General features: G+C 35.3%; 1 protein-coding gene and 1 pseudogene across 3 annotated transcripts in view; both read left to right on the forward strand.

Moving 5' to 3' along the window:
- The window catches only part of LOC145263061 (uncharacterized), a 47,693-nt gene extending 44,135 nt beyond the window's left edge, over nt 1–3,558 (forward strand). For 2 of the 3 annotated variants that reach the window (XM_080119914.1, XM_080119917.1), the window contains exon 7: nt 455–3,558. The gene's annotated coding sequence lies outside the window, so the exon portion shown is untranslated. The remainder of the gene's footprint in view (nt 1–454) is intronic. The other variant, XM_080119915.1, reaches the window with a different exon arrangement.
- Nucleotides 3,559–6,087: 2,529 nt separating this feature from the next.
- On the forward strand, nt 6,088–6,204 carry LOC145263331 (5S ribosomal RNA; annotated as a pseudogene).
- The last annotated feature ends 1,176 nt before the right edge of the window (nt 6,205–7,380 follow it).

Raw genomic sequence — 7,380 nt, forward strand, 5'->3', positions numbered from 1 at the left:
TTTTGGTAATATCATTTTCTTATATCTTATTTCAATAAATCATTTCACAATAGAAATACTGAAAAACAATAAAACTGAAAGGAACTGATTTGCCTTGTCACCACTTCCGGTAGCACTATGCCAGAAATTAGGAAGTGCATTTGGCTAACTATAACCCTTCCACCAATACCAAGTTCCTGATGAAGTATGGTTGAAGGGAATCCTTTCATCCAGTTTGCAGTCCCACATCCATCTGATAATAGTGTGATTACTACGCCAAATCCATTGCCGGTCAGAACCACAAAATAAACTTTGATGGCTTTGTGAACTAACTTACGTTTTTCGTTTTCATAATCAATTTTAAATATAAAAGCATTTATCGTCTAACATTTTGAGTTATACATTCATTATTTCTACAGTTTTTTATTTTCAACCGATTAACTGCATATTTCTTGTTTTCATTACAATATTTCAGCAGCTGCGTTATCAAGTTTTTACACCAAAAACTAAAAGGATGTCCTCTATCGAAGGCCAAAGAAGACGAACTTATCATGATCAAAACAAAAGGATAAAAATACTCATCTAAAAAAAAAAATGGACAAGAAAAACTTTTGAAATTTATGCAAAGGATTTCACTTTCATTCCTGCTTGATATGATATCCTCTCCCATTGGTCATTTTCATTTGCGGCAAAAACAGTGATTATTATCTTATCACGTCTCATTATCGAACAACCATACTAACTCTTTATTTTCAGATCGTTAGAGGTACGATGGCCCAAGAGTGACCAGTTGTGGTGGACGGAATCATCAAATGGACTGATTATTTACCTCTCTCCAATCCCAAGAAGATGTGACACAAGGTCAGAAAGTGGGATGTTAAGTCGGTGCACAAGAGGTAATGCACTCTGATCCCGTAAAAAATACCTGATCAGTCCTGTTAGCATTCCTCAGTCGAAGTGCTTCAAGCAGTTAGCAATAAACTAACTCCACTCCAAAGAAGAGAGGCAAAGCCTGGGAGAATGGACCCCCTAGGTCTACTCTGAGATGTCTCAGAATGGCATCTCTGATTTTCACAGTAAGATTATGTAAGACTGATATTTACTTCCTTCCTACTGCAAGAAAATGTGACATAAAAGTTGAAAAGTGGGATTTGTTAAGTCAGTACACAAGTAAGATAATTTGTTCCTGCAAAAAAATGCCTAAGCAATTCTGCATTCCCCAATCAAAGCACCTTAGACAGCAATAAACTAACTTCACTCCAAAGAGGGAAGGCAAGGCCTGGGAGAGTGGATACTGAAAATATTATGTTTGTATGTGCACTAAACGTTATTTTATGGCAAATCAACCTTTTCCATATTATTTAATGTAAACTTGAACTAGGTTACGTGCTTACAGCGAACGGCAGATTTGCTGCGGGTGAGAAATGTTCGTGCAACATTTCAACATTAAACAAAAGTTTGCACATGATCATTTCCATAAACATGTACTTTTGCATTGCACACGGATCTTCTCGCCTGTGAGTGATCAAGAAAACAAACTCATGTTATTATGTATACGTTGCGTGGGTGCTGCTCTTTCATACTTGTTATCATTGGTTTTCAATGCATGGAGCATGATCCTCTCGTGGCTGTTGGTCTTCTGTCTAACTTAAGATGACTCAACTTGTACATAAAAACACAATGGAAACTTGTTGGTTTTTTAAAGGTTTTATTTAAAGATTACTCAGTAGGGGAGAGACCACGATGACTAACCAACTAATTATTTACTTAATTTTCTATGCCTTAATGATAGGCATGGAGAGATGCAGACAGGCAAAATATTGAGGTAACACTTGCTTAGATTATTTCAGACATATCTCATCTGTATCACTCTCAATAAGAAACTGAGTTTTAAAAATCTTTTTTTTTTTTCTCTCCTTGAAGGCATGATGTCATCAACTCTTTATATTTCGATACTTGCATTTGTCTAAGGAGCTAACCTTTGCCCCCCCCCACTCCTCCACTTCAATCACTCCACCTGCAGTTGGGTATATTTCCGTTTGCTGTCAGGTTATCCTGACTCTGTCACTATGTAAAGGTGCTGAGTTCCAATATATAACATTCAACCAAGATAGGTTAGTGGGGTACGGAAGAAATTGACACATATATTTTTGTTTTTGTTTTTAATGGTATAAAGTAAGCACCTCATTAAACAGGGTTCAGGCTGGGAACAACATGATTGAAAAAAATTAATGTCTGAGATTGTCTACAGCTAAATCCTTTAAAGTAAACATTGATTGGCTGTTATCTTTGGTTGTCTTACAAGGTGGTCGAATAAGGATGGGCTAGTTAACTGAGAGCCACTGAAAGGAGACCTGACGTCGGGATTTCCATCTTAAAGTGTTCATTTTACGTTAAATTTATATAGAAAAGTGGTCCTCAACTTTTTGAAAAAGTAATTTTGTCATATCACGAAAACTATTTTAAAGTATATATTCGTTTTCAGCATCCCTGAAAACCTATAAAAATCATTGTAAAGATTTTTGGAGTTGGAAAGATTCTAAACATTGACCCACATTTCATATAAAATAAGTTTTTCCACCCATCTTTTTATATCTTACAAGGTGCCTTACATAAGTTTCCAGACTTTTTTCATATGGGCACTTTCATTGATAGTACACACATGGACCGTTATTCCTCCTCCGACTGCAATGCATTCGTACCATTCCAGAAGGACGCATGGAATTTCTCTTGTGTGAGCATGTAAATTATCCTCGTCACAATCTTTCTCATCTCAATTGTGTCATAACAACAGTTGCTAAAGTTTTCTTTGAGCTTAGGGAATAACCAAAAGTCACATGGAGCAAGATCTGCACTATATGGAGGATGAGGAACTGTCTTGATGTCCATCTTCGTCAAATAGTATGTGATCTTTTCTAAGCACCCTTGGGCCAAACTTTGCACAAACTTCAGTATCTCACGAATAGCCATGTGTACATTTCCGACACTGACATCAAACTGTACACTTATTGTCTCTATAGACACACGACAGTCCTTATCCATAAATTATTTATTTGTCCGATCAACTCTGGTGTTCTGATTTCCTTACTCCTCCCACACCTTTCATCATCCCTCACAGACTCCCTGTCTTCCTTGAATCTCTTATGCCACTCAATAACTGATGCTCGATTTATGCAAGATGGACCAAAAGCAGTCTGAAGCATTCCATACGTTTCTGTGGCATTTTTTACCCCAAGTTTCAAGCAGAATTCTTTTGCATATCATTCTTCTAAATTGTCATCACATCCAGATTGCATTTTTGAAATTCACCAGCTGTGACAATCAGGCTTTAGTAGAGTGTATTCCAATTCCTGCTGTAGCTATTCATTTGAATCTGAAATCATAAGAATTTGTCAGCAATCTCATAAAATGTATAGCAATAACATATTGAATTTTCAAGAGTCTACAACAATTTTAAATGTCTGTCTCAAAAAAAGTTTGGAAATTTATTGAAGGAACCTCATATTTTATTTTTATATCTTATATATTTTGTTTGTTTTTACTCTCATGACATTGTAAATAAAAAATGTTGATTTTGGATATTGTTGTTTTTATTTGTTTTGTTTTTTTAATCTTCTTTTGGGTAAAAACCAACATTTTTTTTTTTATCATTCAGTAATGCAAACTTAAGGCAATATATCTAAAAATAAAACAAGTTCTTGGTTTTTCATTTCTTGTCTTCTTTTATTATATAAAGGGCAAATGTCTGTATTGGTGTGTGTTTGTATGTTCACCAAAAATCTGTCATCCACATCGAAGTGGCATTAACATGGTACCATTAGAAAGAGCGATCTCTTCGACACTTCATATCGAAAAATTAGAAAAAGTCATCAATTATTTCATGTAGAAATGTCATTCTGTTTGAAAGGGTGGGTAAAAAAAACCTTGCTTTCGATGCTGTTTGTAAATCACATGCGTAAACAGTCGATTTGTTGTTTCATTTTAAAAAGCTAAATTTCTAATGTCATAACATCTGTGCCATCGTGGCCCAGTTGAAAACGTGTTTGCTTACGAACCTAACTTTTGCGAATTCGTGTCCACCAATGCGGAATAAAAAAAAAATTTTTTTTGTTTGCTTACAAAATTTTGCTTTCAGTTTTGCTTCTGGCTGATGGCACCCAAATCCGTTTTTAAAGTTTTTATTTTTTATTTTTTTTAATTTTTTTTTATTTTTTATTTAACCATATTTTACAACCGGGAAATGCTGTGCATCTCCTCTCACTAGTCTGTTATATAAAGAGCAGTTTTTTTTTGTTTTTTTTTTGGAGGGGGGGGGTTGTATATCAGTATGTTTGTATGTCCAGCTAAAAGTCAAAAACTACAAAACAAACATCCAAAAGGTTGGTATATTCTTGATCGACATTTCACTGTGAATAATATCTAAAATTAAAAAAAAAATTATTGTTTGGGGGTCAACTGGGCCAGGTTTCGTCGGGTGGGGAGGGTGTGAGTGTTTTTTCACCATTTCCAATGTTCTGTTATATAAAGGAGATGGGAATGACTTACATTATTATTTTCAATACATTAAAACGAGAGAAGAATGGGATGAGCAAACGTGAAAGTGGGGTGGAGGAGAGAGATTTGTAAAAACAGAGAAAGACGTATTAAGATTTTATATAAAGTTGTTAACGCGCACTTTTAATCTCTTTTATTTTGGTCTTTGTATCGTCGAGTATTCCTGCCAATCTATTATATAAACAGGGCAGTTGTCGTCATCTCCTCTAATTGGGATATGCATGCAACTAAGGACCGTTTGTGAATTTGATAATCCCTACAAACTTCTTTCTTTGGGGTGGATGGGTGATTCAACCTGCTTGGGGAGAGTTAATGCTGCTGGCCATGTTTATAGATGACTATGTAAGGAGATGAGTGAGATGTAAACTTCTGCATGCCAAGGAAGCAGGAAGGGAATTCCAAAATCTAGTAGTTCAAGGAAATAAATTATTAAACTAGAAGGCTTCCCGGGATTTAGAGACTTTTAAAAAGCACATGTGTACAAATAGATTTTTGAAATATAATCAAATGAGTGGTTTTGGAAGAACCGCAGATAAATGCATTTCATTTGCACTTAAAATAAAATGCTGAGTTGAATTTTTATTTTATTTCCTTTTTTATTTGTTTGTTCCTTTGTGTCAGTACCAGCCAGCATGTGGATTCGAGAGGTTTAAAATGTAACGAAACAGTTTAAAAAGTAACGGTTATGTTACACAAGTTCACCTTGCAAAATACACTACGACTTGTAATTATTATTTATTCAACTTCTTTACTTGTCTTGTCCTTATGCTGGCTCGGTCATGTGTGCAGGATGGAAGATGGAAGCATCCCAAAGGACATGCTATACGACAAGCTTATCTCTGAAACAACCTGCCAACCTGACATTCAACTCTGCATTTCAAAAACACCTGCAACAGAGACCTGAAGATTTGTGGCATTTAACCACAGGATCTCGAATCAGAGACATCCGATCGCACAGTCTTGCAAACAAAGGTCAAGGACGGCATCAAATTAGTAGAAAAGAAGAACAAACAACAATGGGAAGAAAAGAAAACCCGCAGACGACAGAGGATACAGTTCACGCCCTCCACCATCCCTACCACTGACTACACATGCAGTAACTATCAACATAGATGTAAATCTACAGTTGGATTATATAGCTACTGCAAATAATGAGGTGCATTAGAAGTGAAAAAGAAAAATCAATTTCCATTAAAAAAACAATGTTATCTACTTAATTGTTGTATCGCAATTGTTGAAAAGTTGGGGATTCGTATAACGTCATATAGCGGGTACGACGGTGATAACAATTCTTGGAGATTTCATATTATTCTTAGGAGACATGAATTTGAAAAGATGTGCAATAGACAGTTCTTTTAAACGTGGAGAAGGGAATAAATTACTGATGATGGAAACAGTTACACCTTGGAAGGGTTTTACACAAAGTTCATTTACAAGACGATAGATAAAATCACATTAGCTTTGCAAACCGTCCTAAGTGAATCTGTCTTTCTTTGTGACGTCAAAACGTGCTCAGACATGAGAATAGTTTTTCAAATGGTTTTTACATATTACATATGTCTCCAAATCACGTTAATACACCGGTTCTCGTCAGATCACCGAAGTTAAGCAACGTTGAGCCTGGCTAGTACCAGATGGGTGACTGTTTGGGAATTCTCGGTGCTATATGTGCTCTCCGCTTATCTCGGCATTTGTTTCCAGTCGTCCCGAACCTCCACTTGCCACTGGTATTCAACAATGTCGACTTAGGAGAGGTGTTGTTGAGGATTGCGTAACTCTTACCATGAAAATTTTATGCGCAGGCAACCTTACCGTGGGTATCCATAGTCTGTCAAGACTGAAGGAAACCTTTATGTCTTCAACATGCTTTTTGGCAGCACAAAGAAAATTCCTTAATTTGATTTCCATTGTCCTAACCCTGACCTCTAGTTGTATCGTTATTCTAACACAATGGACAATGCTCCTCATTCCTAGGACTGCATCTAAATTGCAATATGTATTCTTTTAAACTCTTGAATACTGGGCTCGATTCTAGCCTTTTCCTTTAATAAATATTATTTTTAAACTTATTTACGTTGTTTATCTAATTACTGAGATCTGTCCCCTTTCACTTACAACACATTAAGTTCAGTATTACTGCGTTATTAAACAAAACAAGAATTTTCAAGCTTTAGTGAATAAATGCCTCGCCATATTTGTTTGAAATATGTAACATAAAAACAAGGGACATAACTCATAAAACAAAAACTTATCCAGAATTACCTAAGGCTTTCAGTTTTCAGAAAATGATTACCTCCCTTGTTACGATACAGACTCTTCTGTTGATTTCTTTTTAGCGAAACTTAAAGTTTTCGCCAATTTTCTTGGATAACTAATTTCATTAATAATTAATTTTCTACCTAATCGTTTTTCGTAATTTTTGGATATGTTCATTGCTGCGACATGACAGTTCCGTAGATACCATTGGTTTTACTTTAAATTCAATACTTCGATTTTTGAATTCTGCTCTAATAATGAATAAGCACCCAAAATTGTGAAAGAAAAGAGAAAAAGAAAAGAAACTGGAAGAATAAGGGATTACAAATAAAAAGAAAAAGAAAAAGAATTTCGAAAGGTTAAGTGATGAAGATTTTTTCTTAGAAATGTAAAGAAAACAGAAGAATTGAAATATTGTGGCATTTTGCCCAGCAAGTTAGGAGAATTTGTTAATTACAGTTTCTTCTGGAATGGTTCCAATGTTCCTCTTCCTTTTTGCTCGCCATGAACCAGAATGGAATATATCCAAGCTAATTTCAGGATGAAAGTATTCAACTGAAATACAATGGAATATGTAGAAGGTGCCTTCAA

The sequence above is a fragment of the Euprymna scolopes genome, chromosome 38, assembly GCF_053919585.1.
Source record: "Euprymna scolopes isolate OS-2025 chromosome 38, ASM5391958v1, whole genome shotgun sequence".
NCBI classification, from domain to species: Eukaryota; Metazoa; Mollusca; class Cephalopoda; order Sepiida; family Sepiolidae; genus Euprymna; species Euprymna scolopes.